We start from the raw sequence: 21,598 nt of genomic DNA, 5'->3' as shown, positions 1-21,598 counted from the left end.
CTCAGGTTTTACGGAAGCATTGCTGAGTTCCGTGTTGGGTGAGGCTGGCCTGGAGCCAAGCCTTGGGAACACGTGTCCTCAGACCACAAGCGCATAATGCTGAGGACCCATGGGAACCCTGTTGGTGACACCATGTATGACACCGTGTGACGGGGAAGAAGGGAGAGTGCAATTGGGAATCGGACCCTCGGATGTTCAGGAAAAGCTTTGATGTTATTTCTCAGAAGGACTGAGAACGATTCATGTAGAGACCATTGGGAACCAACCTTTCATTCTCTGGAGTTCTTTGTCATCTCCATTGAGACATGTAGACAGATTGAAGGAAAGAAGATACTTCAAATTCTTAATTTCCATTCATTTGGAATTTTATTTAATTCAGACAGATCACCCAAACAGTGCCTGTATTAGTTTGGATTGCCTGCAGCGGCACGTAGTAGACAGCTGGCCGTGGTGGCTTAAGCACAGTGGGGAAACCGTTTGGAGGCTGGCGATCCAGGGCTGGGGCAGGACCCCGAGTGGGCCATCCGGGGCCTGGGATCTTCTTTCCACTTTGCCCTCCTGGACATGGGCCTTTGGTCTTCATGCCTGCAGGACGGCAGCTCTACTTGGTGGTGTCCTTGTACTTTCCAGGCAGCGAGGATGGAGACAGACAAAAGGGAAAAGGCATGTGCCAGATCAAGTCCATTTTTGGGGGGACAATAATAGTTTTCCCAAAAGGCCCACTTAGGAGACTTCCCATTACCTCGCATTGGCCAGAACTAGGCCACATGAACTTCCAAAGAAATAAGGGAGACTGAGGAAAATGGGGCCCATTGCCACCTCACACGAAACTGATTTTGTAAGGATGAAAGGGAGAACAGATGTTGGATGGGCAACTGCTGCATAGGGTCTGTGATGGTGGATAATCAAAGGGCCATTTTCAATAATAGCCCTGTCGACAGAGTGATTGCGGAGTGCTCTGGACTATACTAAGGACATGCTTTACCATCTCATTTAATTCTCACAACCAATGGAGGTGAGGATAGAGAAGTTTCTTAGCAACTCTGAGCCTCAGCTTCTGTAAAATAAGGATGATTAATATTCTCTATCTAATAGAAAGATTTAATAATATCATAAATTTAAGAGGAAGCACCAAACTCAGTGCCTGGCACATCATGGGTTTTCAATAATTTTCAGCTGTCATTTTTAAACATGGGGAGAAATACCCCCAAAATATCTAAATCTGAGTGTTTATTCTGTGAGAGGGATTGTGTTAAAAGTTTGTATGCCCATTGCCTTACTTCATCCTCACGGCAACCCTAGGAGAGCTGGCATGAGTATTAGCCCCATTTTGTAGATGAAGGAACAGATTTTGAGAGATTATTGTTGCCCAAAGAGAGTGGTGGAACTGGATTTCCAGGCATGCCCTCTGACTTGCCCCTCTCGGTCCAGGAATGTGGAGGAAGGTGATTCACGGGGCAGGGGCTGACTGTGGGAACCTGGGCTGCCGTCCGCTGTGTCTGGGAAGACTGGGCTTCATTGAGAAGGTCCGAGGAGGCCTGCAGCTGGTGAGCCCCACCCCGGACAGCAGGATTAAAGAAGCACATGGAAAGAGTCCATTCAGCACCTCAAAATGCTCTTTGACCACAGGTTTCTGAAGAAAAGAATGTGCAGAATTTAGAAATGAATGCAGCCCCCTGAGTAGTTGTTACCCTCAGCCATTCATTGAACTGCACACTGATGCTTCGTGTACTTTTTTTTGTATGTAGAACGACTATGGGCTAAGAGATTGAATACGCGAATGCACACTGGACAGATCCTAATAAAAATAGAAATCTGACCCACAACATTCAGAAACCAGCCCAGAAAGTCAGCCTGCGATCTACCAGTCAGACTTGCAGGAAGTCGGACCGCTGTCTCTAATAACTGGTCCAGCAAGCCAAACAATAACCCCCAAAACAATGAGCACAAAACAGCCAGGACTTGATTAATAGCTAAATATGCACCCCTGGCCATCATAGGAGCCCCCCTCAGCCCACCTCCAGTCAGGGCACACCTGGAGCTTGCCCTTCCTCCACCATAAAGCTTCCCCAGCCCTCTGCTTGACACTGAGTCTCTGGCCAAAACACAAGTGACATTGGCTGACTCTCTTACTATTGCCTTTGCCTGTTCTCATTCGTCTGGTCTTTATTTCCACAAATGTTTGTTGAATAAAATAATTAAATATTTTAATTAAAATGAAATGGGGACCAACATTGTGGGTTCTGGGTAAGCTGGGTTTTCAGAGGAATCTGTTTTCATGTCAAATGTCAGAGTAAATGAAATATACACAATACATATAGTATGAGAAAAATGGATTTTGAGTTAATGGCGTTGAGATTAGGGCATCTGGTTTGCCAAAAGGAGAGCAGTTGCTTTGTTTGGGAATATTTTGAATAAAGTGAGAACACTTAAATAAGTTTTACAGCCGCATTCATGGCGCACATGATTGTATGAATAAATGCGAAAACGTAGCAGTTAATTCCTGGTCTTGCTTGTCACAAATCTTAGGTGCTTTGCCTGTCTGACACGTACTCAGACAAGCCATCTGTCCTGCATTTGAGTTTAATCATAGACAATGAATGTTAAAGCTCTGTTATTTGTCAGACATTGGACAACTATGCGCAGGACCTAACTTTCAGAGAAAAAAAACATGTACAAGGAGGCCTGACTATGAATTAAAAGCAATTTGACTAAGTAAATTATAAATCTACCATAATCTCATGCAGCTCTGCTTACAGCCGGTCTTGCTTTGTGAGTCTGGGGGAAGCCAAACGAGACAAAGTTTCTGCCTTTCTCTCTGGTCTGTTTCCTTGGCAACCATAATCTCTATCTGCACAAAGATGCGGGACTGCATCGCAGAAAGGCAGTTGGAATTTCAGCAAAGTCTCTAATCCTTCTTGTGTTATCAGATGATTTGTTTTGTTATGAGAAGTTATTTTGCACCCACTTTTTAGACGGTGCTGGGAGTGTGTATCAGACACCCTAGAAAGGCTGAGAGGATCTTTCCCCCCCAAAGATATGCTAACATTGTAACCACAAGGCAGATGAAATCAGCCTCTTGGTAGATATACACTAGGCACCTGCAAAGTGAGAACGAACATGTCTCTCTCTGAGGGTCTAACATGTACATCACCTCTAAGTGGCAAACAGCCCTGTTCCACTCAGCCACCCACATACATTCTGGCCAAGGCATTGCTGCGAGGAGGAGGACCATTCTGAGAGAACGAATCTTGGAATTTTGAAATCCTTTGCATACTGGGAAGGGAAGGAAGGAAGGAAGGCCGGCCGAAGATACCCTCAGGGAGATGTGTCTGGTATGTTGGGGGGCTCACCTCACATCCGTTCCTGGGACTTCCTGAGAGTGCACTTGTGCAAGGGGTGCCGGGGGTTCAACCTCCTCTTTTTCAAAATGGAAATACCTGAGCCCCATTGGGGGGGCTGTTGGTCATGCACACATCCACATCATCGGGCCACTCTGAAGGGTGGGGGGGGGGTCTGGGAATGCTGATAAGCTTCATCAGGGACCCTGGGGGACTCAGACGCTGAGGCACACTCAGGGGAACCAGGAGTTAGAGGGCCTTGGGTGGGTCGTAGCAGGTGGAAGAAGAATGAGAAAGGCAAAATTTTACTTCAAAATATTATGGTTGAGGAGGGAATGATGAATATGTCGAGAACAGAAGACTTTTAGGGCATGAAACTGTTCTCTGTGTCCCTGTAATGGAGGGTACATGTCATACATTTGTAATCCCATACATTTGTGAACCCTCATGTAAACTAGGGACTTCGGGTAATAGTGATGTGTCACTTCACCACTGTGCAGGGTGTTGGCAGATGGGGAGGCTGTGTGTGTGTGTGTGTGTGTGTGTGTGTGTGTGTGTGGCAGGGGGTGGGGTGGGGGGTGAGGGGAAACTGTACTTTGTTCTCATTTTTGCTGTGACTTAAAACTGCTCTTTAAAAATGTTTATTAAATGCCCCAACTCCCAATTACATTAAAAATAAGTGTCTTTGGGATACCACATACATTTTTTTAAAAAGATTTTTTAATTGATTTTTTTTTTTTTTTAGAGAGAAAGGAAGAGAGAGAGAGAAATATTGATGTGAGAGCAAAACATTGATTGGCTGCCTCCTGTACCCCCTACCAGGGATTGAACCCACAACCAGGGCATGTGCCCTGACCAGGAATTTAACCGGAACCTTTCAGTGCATGGTTCAATGCCCAACCAACGAAGCCACATCAGCCAGGGCTCAAATAAATTCTTTAATAAAGCATACAGTGTATATATAGCCTATCTAATAAAAGAGAAATATGCAAATTAACCGTCACTTTGCCTACAGCCAATAAGGAGGGAATATGCAAATTGACGTGATAAAGATGGCAGAGCCAGCCGGAGAACAGGAGAGCGGGCGCCCCGGGAAGCCAAGCCTGGACAGAGAGCAGGAGAGCAGGTGGGAAGACTTGGCTTCCTGGGTCAGCCCAGCGACCAAGGAATGGAGCTAGGGGTGATCAGGCCAGGAGGGGAGGGCAGTTTGGGGCAAGCATGCTGGCGGGGTGGGGGGCAGTTGGGGCTGAGCAGGCCAGTGGGGGGAGCAGTAGGGGGACAGCAGGCCAGTGGGGCGGGGGGGGGGGAGTTGGGGGCAAGCAGGCTGGCAGGGGGGCAGTTAGGGGTGATGAGGCTGGTGGGGGGGTGCAGTTGGGGGTAATCGGGCCAGCAAGAGGGGCAGTTGGGGGTGAGAAGGCTGGTGGGGGGGCATTTGGGGGTGAGCAGGCTGGCAGGCAGAGTGGTTAGGGGCGATCAGGCAGGCAAGCAGGTGAACGGTTAGGAGCCAGCGGTCCGGGATTGTGAGAGGTATGTCTGACTGCCAGCAGTCAGACATCCCCCAAGTGGTCCCAGATTGTAGAGGGTGCAGGCTAGGCTGAGGGACACTGCCCTCATGCATGAATTTCATGCACCGGGCCACTAGTGTGTATATATATATATTTAATGTTACCATGGGTGGACGTGTGCTGGAAAGAGAGACTTCCTCCCACTCCTGCATTCATTGTCCCAGGACCTGGAACCAGGCCAGCACCAGTGGAGGCTCGGGTAGTGGAGTCATGATGGCTAACTGGGGAACCCAACCACCAATTAAAACATCGTCACTAGGAGGATGTATGTCCCACATTCCAAGCCACCAACTTACTACTCACACTGTCAGAAACAAATCACTCATAACTAATGACAGTCTGGATCTTGGCAAATACCTACCCATGATTATCTGCACTCACAGTGTAATGCTGACTCAGAGACTTTTATGTCTGCAAATTTTTTTCCTCCACAATACTTAGCATTCAAAATTTAATATATTTTTATTTTCCTTTCCAGGGATTTCTCTGAGCAGAAAGCTTACTTTATAAATGGCAGCATGGGTGTAGAAATGCCCACATGTGGCTAGAAATTCATTTCTTCATTCATTGGTTTACTTGCTAGAAAAAAAAAATTAGGGAAGGGATAATAATCCCAGGTGTAAAGTAGAAATGTTTAAAAAGATAAACCAAACAATCTGGGAAGAACCCTGGTTCCCCTGGGTCTTTCAAAATGTTCTCCTAGAGCCGATGAAAGGGAGCTGGGGGGAGGAGCATTCCTCTTAGATGGCAGAAGGATGGCCTTGCTGGTCTGGGCTGAGGCAGGGCTCCTCGAATTTTCTGTGAAGAGGCACCTTTCACCTTTGGACTCCTAAGGGTGGAGAAGCTGGGGGTACAGAGGCACAATGAGGGTGGGCATGAGGGTACATGTTGCTGGCTGCTCTGTGCTACCCAGCAAACTAGAACGAAGGCTGTTAGGAGGAGGGGTCTAGGGCAGTGACTACCTGTACAATCTTTTAATATCCCCCCAAAACTACATTCAAAAGCAGAGCATGGCACTGCTAATGCTCTGATGTTCAACATTGGGTGAGTTCTGAATGACTCCTCCCTCTGCGTCTCTGAGATGTAGGTGCTTTCTTGGAACCAGAGAGGAAAGGAGGGTGGGAGGGGCTGCTGTAATTGCACCTGGAAAGTAGGGACCAGGTGGGGAGCAGAAAGGGGGAAATTAGAGCCAGAGAAAGGAGGAGATCTGCCCACCTCTCCTCTCTCTGGGTTTGGCGTACACACAGACACCCTTGTCTACAGGTGGGCCTAGAGAGGCATGAGAGGGTCTCTGACACTAACCTGGATAGAGCCTCCAGGAAAGGTGAGGTGAGAGAGGTGAGTAGATGGAGCAGCTCATGTCCATCACAGGAGCCTCGCTACCAATGGGAAATGTGTTTAGAAAAGTGTGTTCTATCCTTCCTCCCTTCCTGCATAAGGCTCAGACCTGCACTGTGGTCTGAATGCTCTCCCCCTTCTCTGGCCCTCTCCACTTAGTCTTCAGGGCCCTTCTCCCTGTGCATCTCTTGCTTGTCTTAATCCTCTACTGATATCTGTTCCTGGAGAATCCAAACTAACTCATTAGGGTGACAGTTGAAGACTAAGATCGAAATTAGCCCCACTTATCAGCTCACAGGATGGCCCTATGATTTCATGTGGGCAAGGCAGATAGGTACAGCTGACAGGAAGGGTTCAGAAGGAAAGAGATCAGCCCAGGGCCCAGCTTTTAGCATCTCCGTTTCAGATGGCTAGTTTCTTCACTTTCTTTTTTATATTTGGGGAGATGACTATGTGTTTTTGAAAACTCCTTAGTATCTGGCAACAGTCTCCAGGAGCATAGGGATATGATTGCTCCGTTCACAACAAAGCTGCAATTTTAGGCGGAATTTTCAGAGCATCTCAGCCTCGAACAGCTCAGGAAAACTTGGTGGTAATTTCGGGACACATTGCATCTGCTTATTTCATTTTGTTACAAGTCACCTGGGCAACAGCTCTTCCTGCCTCTGCCTCATAAATGAGCCAATATCCAATTAGAACCCTCCGGTTAATAGCAACAGCACGCATCCTGCAGCTTTCCATAACAAAGCCTTAAAGGTAATGGCACTTCTCCATGCTAACAACATCAAACCATTACTTCTCTTTGTAGCTCGAGTGGGCTGTTTGCTAATGTTTTACCAGCTCTAATAGCTTATTCTCTGAGGAGAAAGTAGTCTTGGTTTCTTTAAGAAGAAATTAGTTCTTTTATCTGTGGATTTTCAATAAAAGGATTTGGGAGCCATTTAACATGCATTTTAAAATAACGTGGTTCTGTAATAGCACCGGGGCCCATCCTTTCTGAGCGTTTGAACAAACATGGCTGTTGCATCTATTCAAGGCTGCCCAAAGGAGACCTTTGAGCATTGTTGTGAAGTAAATATGAAGCACCTGATTTCTACAGTTATTTTTCCTCCAATCTCCACCCCCCACCCCCCATCTGCTATAATGTTACTCAGGGAAAGTATCCTGATTGAATGTATCTGCAAGCAACTTCCTGCTTTGGAAGCAGCAGGAAACCCACACGGGTCACTTTTGGTTTATTAATATCCTGATCCCCTAGCAATGCCTTTCTTTAAGGCCAGCTTTCTGCTTCTGGTATATACTTTCAGAAGAGGACCACAGGACACTGCTTTGGAAAAGACCACTAATAGATGCCAATATCTTGACACCTTCCGTCGGGACCAGCTTTGCAGGCTGCAGCTTCCATCCTGCCTGCAGGTCCCTCAACCCAATTAGAAGAGGGCAGGAAATGACTGAAAATAGTCTCAACGGGGGACAACCGAGAAGTGGAAGGTTCCTGGTCAGTGCCCCACACAGGTTTTCTGTGAACTCTCCCTCTAGGGCAGCAGTTCTCAACCTGTGGGTCGCAACCCCTTTGGGGGTCGAACGACCCTTTCACAGGGGTCGCCTAAGACCATCCTGCATATCAGATATTTACATTACGATTCATAACAGTAGCAACATTACAGTTATGAAGTAGCAACGAAAATAATTTATGGTTGGGGGTCACCACAACATGAGGAACTGTATTGAAGGGTCGCGGCATTAGGAAGGTTGAGAACCACTGCTCTAGCCTGAACACCAAGCTCTCACAATATCATGGGATCAGAACTATTACCAGACAGGGCTTCAGCTGACCTGGAATCCTGACTCTCAACCTATGCTTAATTTTCTGTGGTGACAATAAAAGCTTATTAAAAAGCTGACACATTATTTTCAGCCTTTAGCTCGTCTCTGTGATTCACTGAAAGGTCTTAAGGAAGGAGGAGAAGAAACCATATTAGTCACAGGGGAAAAAAAAAGTTTGAAGCCTCCTTGTTTATGTCATAAAGTTATTTGTGATTGAGAGTTATTAAATGACGAAGAGCCCGTTCTGTGGAAATGTTAACAGCAGGAGATGAAGTTAAACCTTGTCAGTGTGCTGTCCTTCATCCACTTGAAATGTTACTGAAGAGCTAAAATAGAATCACTGACAGCCTCATGCCTCTTGCAAATTCATCCTTAGAATTTAAGTGCAGGGGAAATGACAGATGATGGAGAAAAAGTTTTTTTTTAAATCCAGAAAAAGTTGACTGGAGAGTTTTCATGTTTCAGCTTGATAAAAATAATTTCAAACTTCTTTTCACCGAAATTAAAATATCTAAGTGACTTGACTGGGCTGTTCCTTTTATAGTGCGATGGTAAAACTAGATTTATTTAAATAGTAATAAATATTCAACTTGTTATTTAACCTAGTAGTCATAGTTCTGGATGAGAACATTTTCTAGGGAGTTTGAAGAAACATTTTTGGAGGTGAGGTTTGGATCATCATGGGGGACTTAGGGTAGAGAGTCCCCAGAAATGTGCCAAAGGCCCAAATGAAAAATGATGAGAATATGTTAACTTCCTACTGGAAGGTAATTTTTTAAACTACCCAGCTTTTGGAAAATAACAATCAAGGTAGCTTCACAGTTAAGCCATTTATTATGTACCAAATTTTGAAAGCCTTTAAGAATGACTTATGCTTAAGAGCTATTAAGCAAGAATTGTTTGAAATTTGGGAGACATCTTCCGCAGAGAGGGTGTTATCTTGATGAGTGACGTTCCTGTGATGGCCTCTACATTTTTGTGGTCCAAACGTAGTTGATCCACAATGCCATACTTGCTTGGTTTCTGATGAATTTGGTCATAGGCTGAAGCAAGGAGGATTAATCATACTCCACCTGTTAACCTGAAACTTGCATTTTTCTCTTCATATGTCATCGAGTTCTCTCCATGTGAGTATTTTTCTAATTGTGTTCTCTTTTCTCTGGAAGGGAGTTGGACATTAGGCATGGAGTAAGCACCCTGACCACACTTAGGTATCACTCACTCAGCAGATATAGCCAACCAGAACCAGTCCTTGTTCTTTCCTGTTTCAATCCAAGCTGCCTAATAAACACTTAACTTCACTTCTCACTGCCTTTTTTGGTTCCTTTGCCAGTTTAGACCTGGAACTCCAAACACATTTGAAAGGATGAAATCAGAAAACATATTCTCAGTGGCTTGGAAATGAATAGAACTTCTTAATACAATCTCTCATAAGTTTTTTTTTTTTTCACAGAAGTACATTCTGTTGGCAAAGAGCTCAGGCCTCCAAACTACTTTTCTCGATATCTTTGCAATGTATTTGATACCACCATTGCGGTTTGTAGCTTTGGCACTGCTAAACCTCTCGCAGCGATGTGCTGGGATCCACGTCAGATGTAAGATGTAAGATGTGGTGGTCAGCAGAACAGACGTGTCACCAATTATATATGTGCCAATAATACACGGGAGAGGAGAAAATGAACACACATAGCATTTAGCTGGTTAACTGGTGGACCTTACATAGTCTTCCTCTCTTTAATAGCACCATGAATATTTTTATAAATGCTCTCTCAAAGTACAAGTGACATGATGAGCAAATAGCTGTGTCATTTATCTTTAAATCTGGAATAGGATTATACACATTTGTCAATAAAATGGAAGTTGAATGGATGAAAGCATTTCTTTCTCAACCTGATGCCTTCTTTCCTGAGCACTGGGGCTGCTTTTTATATCGAGACAGCAGGCCTTAAGTCAAGGAGAGTGAGGCACATGGCATTACTCTACTCCTGTAATAGGGACACCTGGCTTAATCTTATTTTCCTAGCTTGCAATTATATCAAGCTATGTCACTAGAAGCAGAATGTGTTCAATTATGTAGTGTCTTTAATCTGGAATGTCTCTGTAGTTGAAAAACATTATTGCTTTAATTATCACCACACCCCTAGGAGGAACCAGAGGTGGAAACTCTGGCCCGTATCCCAGTATTACAGGTGAAGAAGTTAAAGAAGAGACACTGAGTGTCTAGGCAGCCTCTACTACGTGGACAGCCTGGAGGCAGCATGCCAGTAGTAAGGAGTGGGCTCAAACTTCCAGTCACTGATCTGTATTTCTGTGCTGAATGTCCAGTGACTAAGATAGTTGATGACGCCTGGCTGGTGTAGCTCAGTGGTTGAGCGTCGACCCAGGAACCAAGAGGCCACTGGTTTGATTCCCAATCAGGGCACATGCCCGGGTTTTGGGCTTGGTACCCTTTGGGGGGTGTGCAGAGGCAGCTGATCGATGATGTTTCTATCTCTCTATCCTCCCGTCCTCTCTCTCTAAAAAATCAATAAAAACATATTAAAAACAAGATAGTTAATGACACTTCGGCACACTGAGGTATATCAATAATCGATTTGAATGGAGTCACAGAACCAGCTAAATACAGTAGTCCCTTGTTATCCTGACCCCCAAGAACTCCAGGGGATGGATGGCTGAAATCCTAAATAGTACCAAACCCTATATATACTATGTTTTTTTCCTACACATTCATACTGATGGTAAAGTTTAATTTGTAAGTTAGGCACAGTAAGAGATTAACAATAATGACTAGTAATAAAATAGAAAGTTATAATGATATACTGCAAATTATGTAAATGTGGGCTCTCTTCTTTTAAAATCTACCTTATTGTACTGTACTTACCTTTTCACTTAAAGGAAGCACTTCACAGCTTCTCTTTGGGATATCCAAATTGCCAACATCAGCACTCTTTGGAGCCATTATTGAGTACAATCAGGGCTACTTGAACACAAGCACTGCCCTATCTCAGCAGTTGATCTGATAACCTAGACGGCCACTAAGTGACTAATGGGTGGGAGCGTGTGCAGCGTGGACACCTGGACAAAAGGTTGATTCACATCCCCGGCAGAACAGAACAGGACAGCGTGCGATTTCATCATGCTACTCAGAATGGCGAGCAATTTAAAACTTATGAATTGTTTATTTCTGGAATTTTCCGTTTAATATTTTTAGACCACGGATGACCGTGGTTAATCGAAACCTTGGAAAGCAAAATCACGGAGAAGGGGGGACTACTGTAAGTCTCATTCTGCTTTATTGAGTATAAAAGAACACTTTCTTGGCATGAGGGGAAATTAAGTCCTTTCAAAGCATTTTGAATCATCGCTTTACAGCGGCCTGTTTAGAAAGTTAGACCAGAGGAACAGAGGTACTCACTGCTCTTGCTTTTGGATTGTCCCCCTCTATGGTCCCAGCAAGCACTCTCTCCTACACAGATACACAGGGCACCTGCAGACAGACAGACAGACACCCCCCCCCGCCCCCCCGACATGCACACACCCTCCAGCTTTGCAAATCTTTTTCAGTTGAAGAAGAACTGCAATTCTATGATATTAGGAATTAAATTAAAACTGTATTTCATCTAAAAAATCACCAAGGACAAAGCGCCTGGTGCCATGGAGCCGGCTTATTATGGTCTCTCAGAGCTAAGAGAGACCGTTTGCAAGTAAGGCCTCAGGAACGTACAACAGGCACACACTGCTGGGTTTGCTGGTCGCATCACATACAGCAAGTACTTACTGAGGAGTACATGGCACGGTGGGTGGGCAATATGGAAAAAAGTGCTGATATGAAGTGATACTGTACAGGACTGCTTTTTATTTTTATTTTTTTAGTAAGTGCATGAGAAACAGTTGCATAAAGTGTCATTTCGAGCTATTTGCAGCCCATCTGGGGCAAGCAGTGTTTGTGCCCTAAAGTAGAAGGTCTTGAAGTGGAGGGGCCTTGAAGGGATCACCTAGCGCACAGGTTCTCATGCCCATCAGATACACTGTCTCTTTTGTTAATTACAAATATTCTATACTTTCCCTCTTTACTACCCTAAATTAAAATTCCCAGATAATATACCACCCAATGTTCAAAGCTCTAATTGGGCCAGGCACCCTAGGAAAAAGGACTGAGGTGGCATCAGGGGGCAGAAAGCAGACTGAACTTGCTTTCAGGATCCACACTGTGGGAGGGAAGCAGGACTGAGCAGAGAAGAGGTTGGGCTGTGCTTTGAGCAGTCCCACAAAGGACTCCAAGACCCCACAGGGCGCTCTGGAGTTGGGGTGACCCTGCAGAATTGTGCCTAATCAGAGCCTTAGGACCCCCCAGTGACCGTCAGTGGATGCAGACAGCTCCTAGGGACAGTCATGACGTGAGACCTTGAAAGAGGCTGCGCTCTTGAGACCAGAGGGAGTGTTGGGACGGGGTGCTGGCACTCAGCTGTGGGCTGTCAGCTGTCAACACTCCAGCATCTGGGGATCCCTGCATGGGGATCTGGGTGGGGCACATGGGATCCAGTACAAACTATAATAGAAAGAAAAATAATCTCTCTATATAAAAGCCTAAGTGACTGGAATGACCAGAATGACTGGTCACTATGATGTGCACTGACCACCAGGGGGCAGAGGCTTAACACAGGAGCTGCCCCCTGGTGGTCAGTGTGCTCCCACAGCAACCTCCCCTGACTGGCCAACCTCTCGCGGTCCCTCCCCCGGCCAGCAGGCCCCGATTGCCCGATCAGGGCCAGCCCCCAGGCTGGGATGGGGAACAGGGGGGCGGGTGACCGCAGATGCAGACCCTTTCCTAGGGGGGCCGAGGGCTGGCTCCCTCCTTGGGGCCTGCTGCCAACCTCTTGTGCTCTGTTCCTCCCCCTGGCTGGCAGGCCCCGATCGGCCCACCGCCACCTGCGATGGTAGTGGGGTGGTAGCGAGGGAAGGAGGAGTCGGGGAGGTGAGGAACCCTGTGGTGGTGGGGTGCTGATGATGGTGGCGGCATCCAGTGTCCATTCCTTCTGCATCTGGCCTGGCGACTGTTGCCTCCTCTCCGGCCCGGCCCTGATTGGACTGGCCCCAATCGGATCTGATTGCTGGCCAAGCCTAGGGACCCCACCTGTGTGTGAATTTCGTGCACTGGGCCTCTAGTTTATGACAAAAGAGTGCGGCCCGGCTGGTGTGGCTCAGTGGTTGAGCGTTGACCAATGAACCAGGAGGTCATGGTTTGATTCTGGTCAGGGCACATGCCAGGGTTGCAGGCTCAATCCCCAGTAGGGAGCGTGCAGGAGGCAGCTGATCAATGATCCTCTCTCATCATTGAACTTTCTCTTCCTCTCATTTTCTCTCTCTGAAATCAACAATAAAAACCATATTTTTAAGAAAAAAGAAATAAGGGCTAAGTAAGTGTATTTATCTAAACTTGAATGTGACAGTTACATATGCAGACTAATACATTGTCATCAGAGGTCTACCAGAAAGTTGATTAATTCTTGGTAAAATTCCAAACAAAACAAGTATTTACACACAGTAATTTCATTCTTGAAAAATTCAATGTATATTAAAGCTGTCAAAAAATAATTTGTGTTTACAAGTTAAATGGAGTTAGATATAAGGCCCAGATAATTTTATCAAGTTTTTCACTTATGCAGTTGGGCATTCATTTGAAATCTGAGCAGGATGTGGGAAAATCCTTTGTCAGGGGGACCATATCCCACACTCTGCAGAGTGCTTACCCACTAAATGCTAATGGTGCTTCCCAGTCAGAGCAACAATCAAAAATACTCCCACAAATTTCCATACTTCCCCAGGGGGTCATATCCCTTCCTCTGAGAACTGAGTTGTCAATTCTCTGCTAACCTAAACACAACTGCTGTCTCACCTCCAGATTGGAGGTTGGAGGTAGGCAAAGATGGGGTAATGAGGACGGAGAGAGAGTTTGTTTGGGGTAATGAGCACGCGATGTAGTGTGCTGATGATGTTTTGTTGAGTTGTACACTTAAAACCTGTATGGCTTTGTTAACCAATGTTAACACCCCAATAAACTCAATTAAAAAAAAAGAAACATCTGGGTGACAAGTTTTTAAGGCTGGCCTACAGACAAAAGCCAACCAAACTCTCAATCACAGTGCTATGGCCTCGTGAACCACAAACTTAGTTATAGACATTGTTGAGGGCTTCAGTTATTTAGCTTAATAAAAAAAGAAATAAAAAAAAAACGTTTTTAAAAGTAAGAGATGTGGCAACCTGTGTTAGGTCCCTATTCAGCGAAGCAGTACACATTAAAGAGCCTGCACAGCTATGGCTACCTGCACACATTGGCAAGACCCAGAGTCACACCTGGGATCCCACCACTGCGAATGTGGGCCCCCCTGGCTCACCCAGAAGGCCTGGGATGTCTCCCTCAGGTGTTTGAACCCCGACCAGATTGTGGAAGCCACAGTGTGGTTTGTGGCTGACTAACTTCCGCCCTGACTCACATCCAGGAAGGGCTGTGTGCATCTTGAGCTCTCTTTACCTAGCAGGGTTTTTATTGCCCACTGTGTCTGCTCAGCTGCTTCTTGCTCTGGTAAAACGGAATTTCTGGAGAAGACAGTGAGTTCCTGGGGGAAATAAATCTATCATACCTGTGTAATTACAAGCAAAAGAAATGGTTATTTCTTCATGAGATTGATTTGACCCTTGGGGGGGTCAGACTTTGTGGTCCCTTTCCTCCTGCATCAAACAGTGGGTGTTAGGATCGCCGAGGGAGGAACGCACAAGGCCAAGGAGGTTAGGGAGTATAAATTTATTAGGGCGTCTGGAGACCAGATGGGCGGAGCCTCAAAATGGCACCGCCCCCCAGGGGTGGGGAGCCAGAGGCTTTAAAGGACTCTAGGCGGGCTTTTTCAGCAGGCAACTCTCTGGGCGGGTCAGGATCCTGGGAAAGTCTGGAGGGGAAAGATAATGGTCTTAGCAAGTGGAATGTGGACTAAGCGAAAGGGAATGTTGGTTGGGACGTGGTCTAAGGTCAGTTCCCAGGGGAGGATATATCAACTCAATTATTTGATCAGCCCTAACACTGGACCTTTGAAAGCACAGCAGAAATAGCCGGCCTGATGGGGACGGTGAGCAATGTCAGGCCAAGGACCAAGGAAATGGGATTGGAGAGAAGGGAAAAGATCTCTAAGCTGATTCCAAACACAAGACAACAGCAACGCCATTTTGGAAATCGACGAGGAAAGCCTCTAATGTAAATTACTTTGTACAGAATGTTTCATGCTAATTCAGACGTTCAGATTTTATCTTAAAGTGCTTATACAGCAAAACTGCTGACATCAATGACAGTCCAGCCTGCATAAGGAATGACAAGACTAGAAATGACTGCCTGCGCCTTAGAGTAATTTGCATCCAGAAAAGTCGATGCTAAGGAGATGGATGTGTTTTAGCTGTGCACCTGAATAACATACAGACAAGTGTTAGTCATTTGTTTATGAATATTTTCCATTACCACTCATCTCCCAACATATGGCAAAGATTTCTTATTGTTTTCTTCTGTCCCCTCTGTAAGGGGCTGCCAGAAACAGCTGGCATATATATTTTTTTATGCTTTTGCTGATGACTTTTCTGATGCACTGGCTTTCTTGTGATTAGAACAATTATTGATCTACCAAAGACATTAGTTCATTGTTGCTGAGATGCCCAAGTGTGTGTGTGTTTTTTTTAAATGAACTATTAATCATGCTGCTGATTCTACTTCAGAAAATGAGCACCTTAGGAATCTCTGAACAAATGTATGTTGATATAAGCGCTATTCTATACTCAAAGGATCACAGTGTGATAATTTTCTAAATAGTGGTAGAACACCTTTGTAGATTTGACTAGTTCACATTTCATCAGAAAAAGCAGTGCTCAAAATTGTGCGCACATAGTTAATTATGACAAAACTTTGTTAAATCTCATATGGCACAGCCTCAATAATTTTAGTTCAACCTTGATTTTATGCAACTTTTTCTTAGTTGTTTAAAAAAATAAAAGCAATTCTGGGTATTTGAATTTCAAGTAAGGGCTCCAAATGGACTTTCAAATGCACATTTGAGAAGCAGGGCCTTCGAATTCGGTGGGCCTGGTTGTGGAGGGCACACCTGCTCACAGGGACCCCCACCAGAACCAACATATGCAGATGCACCTGGACTCCGTCAAAGCAGGCCCCTCTAAATGCCTTATTTTTAAAAAATATATTTTTATTGGTTTCAGAGAGGAACGGAGACGGGGAGAGAGAGATGGAAACATCAACTATGAAAGAGAATCATTGACCGGCTGCCTCCTGCATGCTCCCCACTGCAGATCAAGCCTGCAACCTGGGCATGTGCCCTGACTGGGAATGGAACTGTGACCTCCTGGCTCATAGGTTGATGCTCAACCACTGAGCCACACTGGTCGGGCCTAAATGCCCTATAATTCTCCCAAGAATGTTCTATTACCCCAAAACTCCTTTCTACTTTGGTTTTGAGACCTAAAGTCTTGGGAATATAGACTGATATGGACAGATGCATGTGGCAATCCTCTAGTCCTTGAGATGAGAGAAACTTTATCATTGGAACGCTCTCCAAATAGGTGAATAAGATTCTTAATCAACCTGGGTAAGATCATTTGCAGTAAAAACGAAGGAGACTCAGAAACCAATTCTGAAGCCAATTTCAGACGAGGAGTCTAAAGCAATGTGAGCTCAGTTTGCCTCAGTCCACCAGCCCGCCTTCTCTGGCCTGCCCACGTGTCCCCTTCTCTTTACCAGGGAAGCCAGGCTCCTGGACGCCTCCACAGAATGGGGGCTGGAACAGCCACTCCCAGGCTATTCTGCATTTTCCTTCTAGTGACTCAGTTAGGCCCAGTTTTATCAGGTCTGATATTTCTTGTCCTCTTAGAATTATACCTGCAGCTACCAGTAACATTATAACCAGAAAAATAAAGAAATCTAAGCTACAACAAACTAACTGATTGGGGGGGTCTTCATGGTTTGGAAGGAGAAAGGCATTAAAAGGCAATAGCTTTGGAAACTCCTTTTGTATTGTTTGCCTGGAGAAAAGACTGCCGTGCCCCCCCCCCCCCCCCCCCCCCCCCGCCCCGGCCGTCTCTGAGCTATTAATGCCTACTCATACTTAAGGTCTCAGGTCTCCGATTAAGCATTACTTCCTCATAGATGCTGACTCCTGAGCTACGATAGACCCCACATGCTCACACGCTCCACGGTGTGCCGCCACTCTCTTTCCCAGGACTTGTAAGTAGTGCTGGTATTAGTAAACATAATTCATACTTGAAAGTATTAGTAATCTTTATTTCCTGCTGGACTCTGAGTCCATGAGAGCAAAGGCCTTATCCGTTTTATTTATCGTCATGACCCCAGTGCCAAGAACAGGAGCGCGGTATGCACTGGGTGCTGAATAAATATTTGTTTAATGAGTGGATTTTCCGGTGTGATCTACTAAGGTAGAGAAAGAATGGTTGGCACAAAACCAAATAGTAGTGGAGTTGGAAACATAGATACTGGAAGCTTTATTATTTCTTCAGTTCTTTAATTTTTTTTACAGATATATAATCTCATATTACTGCTGTCGAGTTTATCAGACTTGGCTTTTTGTGCTTTTTTGTGTGTTTGAAAGTGATGAACTCATAGTTTGGTTCTCTGAGAATAGCAGACATCTGGAAACCCTCCAGGAATTTAGGCTAAAAACTCCTTAGATAACTTCACCCACTTGAGCAGTGCTTTTATGTAAATAACGTTTAGCACAACCTAAGAAATGCACCGGAAGGCATTCTGCCACTTGGCCTGTCTGTGAATTGAGAGACCCCCGCCCCCTAAGTCCTTCTTTCCTGAAATTCAGAATCAGTTGCTTCACTTAGCACATCTGTGGTTCTGCCACCTCCACTTCCTTGCCTTTTATAAAAGCAAAATTCTTGGAATTTATCTTACAGGCACAAATCACCTTGTAATTCTTTGTACTTAGTAGCTATTGAGCATGTAACTACAGAGCTTAACAATTACTATATACTGTAATCATGCAAAGATTTTAATCTTTCAAATTAGATCTCACCTCCACACTGGGGGAGAAAAGGAAATTTACAGGATAATTAGCTTATGGGCCAGTCCACACTTCCAGGGATTGCCAGGAAGTCGCCTGCATGAATGGTCTGAAGGTACTATTTATTTTTTTATGAAGCGCCTTTCATTAAAACCACCCCACATGCTTTGCATGGAAGAAACTGGAGAAAAATGCTCTCACAAGCGGAGTCAGACCGTCTTCGGTAAGGGACCTTCTGCTACCCTTTGGGGGAAATAGTTGGTCCTTCATGTATATAGCCAGGGAGTCAAGTCAAAATTTTAAAGTGAGATGCAAAAATAAATAAATACATAAATAAAAAATGCCCAATCTATGTTTATTTTGCATGAGTTGTTTTCACAGAAGCGTTGGGAGAGTTTTGAGTTGCCTACTTTTACCCCAAACCGGAGGCAGCCTCACCCTGCTCGCAGTAGCGGATTGCACACACCTCTCTTCACCTCTGCTCAGTGACGAACCTGAACCCGGCCCTGGTGGTGCTGATGACACCGCGAAGATCAGCCAACGCTACAAAGCAGGGCTCCCTCCGCCACTCTGGTGGCTGCACATTGACTTCCCCGACCTGCCTACCTTTGTGAGAGAGAAGGAGCAGGAGGGTGGGAGGCAGCAAGAGGAGTGAGACCCCACGGCTGTCCTGCGGCCTGTGGCAGTGGGTGGGGGTGTCCTTGTGCCCATCGTCTCAGATAAATGTGGCACGTTCAACGTTGACCTACACAAGTGAGAAGGGTGGCGAGGAATGTGGCCAGGAAACGTAGGTGAGTGGAAAAGAGACCTGCTCCGGGGGCACCCACACCTGAGAGCAGGGAAATCTCGGGAAATCCCACGGGACACACAGGGATTGTTGGGAACTGAGCTCAAGGTCTTCGGAGGGCTTGGAGCAACTTTTGTGTATCCAGAGATACACAAAAAAGGGGATTAAACTTAATAATTTTTCAGCAGTGCAATCTCATTAAAGTCATAAGACATCCTTTATTCACAACGATAAAGAGAACCATCAGAATGAAATACTGCAGAAGTGTTGCTGAGAACCAACCGGAGTGTCCCGAGCTGGTGCTGCGGAGGTTCAGGAGGGGGAGCAAGCATGAGCCTTATTTCCAAGGGTCTTACAGTCTCATTGGCCTGAGCGAACTCACATGGAGTAAGAGAAAACTTAATTGCTGGGCAGTTTGATACTTGCTTAAAAAAAAAGTCTCGTAGGGTTTAGAGAAGGAAGGGAGCGTAGTAGGCAGATAGTTCTTAAAGACCATGATAATGGAGCATTTCTGAGCTAATGTATTTCTTTATATTATTATGAGCTTCATTAACATCATCAGTAAAATTATAGTACTGCTAAAAGAGAGCGATAATAATAAATTCTTTACTATGGTTATAGACGCATTCATCCTTCGAGCTATGCTCCAAAGTGGATGAATGCCAAGTATTTCAAATCCTTGCTTTATACTCATGGAGAGAGTCAACTTCAATAGCTTCTCTCCAGCGTTTTATCATGTCAGTAGCAGAGCCAGGGGAAAAACAAAACAAAACACAAGTCTCCACATGTGTCACTGGTTCTAATGAAACCACTGGAGGAGCCACATCAGATTTGAAGAAAGAAGCTGGGCTGGAGAAGTCCCAAAGGTCAGAGGAGATAAGGACAACAAGGAAGTGATCTGTGCACGTCTTGGATGTGGAACAGACAGGACTTACATCTGTAGACCTTCAGACAATAGGGAGGTATGTGGACCATATATGGAAAAATTGCAACTGTCAAGATAAGTCAAGATTAAGGTGTGTGAGTGGGTATCTATCTCAGCAAGGAGCAATTCGAGGAATGTTTTAAAGATAGTGGAAGGCAGGCCAGCTGAGGAAGTGGCATGGGGACTCAGTGTAGATTTAGGGGTCAAGGACAGCTTTTAGACCTGAAGTCTTGGGAACAATTTACAGAGAGAGAGAGAGAGAGAGAGAAAGAAACATATATATATATATATTTTTTAAGTGAAATTTAATTAGAACTATATTGTGCAGTAAAGACCAGAAGTATTGGTGTGTTTTAAAAGTGACAGCAAAGGGAAGTTGAGGAAAAATGCACATTTAAGGAAGGCCATCACACCAGAAGGAAAATATTTGGTGTTTGGAAGAAGGGGATGTTAAATATCAAAGTATAAAAAGTGAAACTAAGCTCAATATTGAATGTGCTATAAAGTTTAGTTCAACTCTTCAGAAAATACAGGGCAGAGCAAATGTCTAAGACCTAGAAATACCAGTCATTGCCTGTCACACTGCAGTGCAGACAGGTCATGATAACCAGTGGGACCGAGAGATGATGTTAGAATGGTTCTTAGATTTACCAGACCCCCTTGTCCAGAAGAAGATAGGGATTCAAATCTTGAATTCTTTCCTTCTTTCATTATTCATTCAGTCAGTTTTCCATTCATTCATTGAACAAATGTATACTAAGCGCCCACTTTGTGTCGGTCTCTGTGCTGGCTGTTGGGGATATGACGATAAATAAGGCCCACACGGCCCATGCCTTTGAGGAGCTCTTAGTCAAGCAGACAAAACAGAAGGCTTGGAAAATATGTAATTACAAAATAATGTAATGATGTGTTGTAATAAAAGAAAGCTCATAGACAATTGTGCTGTCGTTTGAAAAGGGGCTTCCAGTTCATTTCTGAAATTATATGTTGCTCACCCTGCATTAGAGAATTATCCAAGTCCCTTACTCAGCTCCGGGAGGACTCCGAGGGCAAAGGAAGGCTATGTCAGAATCACTCGTCATCGTGCAGAGACGGCACAGATGTGACAGGGAGATATGAAACTTGCAACTGAAGGAGACTTTTTTGTTGTTGGAGAAGCTTTCATTTTTACAGCGTTCAACATAACCCAATATTGAGCATCGCTGCTGTAAGAATACCGGCATTCTTCCTTATCTAGCCGAACAGCTCTTGCCAGATGGCCTTTCCATTCTGCACAATGACATATGTCATCATCAGACAGAAAGGCAAACTATGCAATTGAAAAGTCAAAGATTCAGTCAATCAATAGGTTACTTGTTAAAATTATATCAAACAAGAAATTTTATTAATTTTGGATTTGAAAAGACATCTTTTTATTCAGAGAATTAACTAAATTAGAGGTGTTTCAGGGCATTATACAGACAAAGTATACTTTTAAAATCTTATTCAAGAAGAGCAAAGACAAAACTTGTAAGCATTCTGAATTATGTTGGAAAGATACACCAAGTGAAATAGACATCTAAAATATTTTATCTTGGATTTAAAGTAGTTTATTCTTTGTTAATAGGAGGTAGAAATATCATGCATGTTATAGTTTGAAATAAGATGAGAATTGACTGTAGTTAAAATAAATATGATAGATTTTTAAAAAAATACATTTTTATTGATTTGAGAGAGGGAGAGGGAGAGAGAGAGAGAAACAT

Source organism: Myotis yumanensis, unplaced genomic scaffold (assembly GCF_028538775.1).
Source record: "Myotis yumanensis isolate MYYU_CA2020_CCGP unplaced genomic scaffold, mMyoYum1.0.hap1 SCAF_4, whole genome shotgun sequence".
Classification (NCBI taxonomy): Eukaryota; Metazoa; Chordata; class Mammalia; order Chiroptera; family Vespertilionidae; genus Myotis; species Myotis yumanensis.
The sequence above is the reverse complement of the archived record's forward strand: the minus strand, read 5'-3'. Positions refer to the sequence as shown.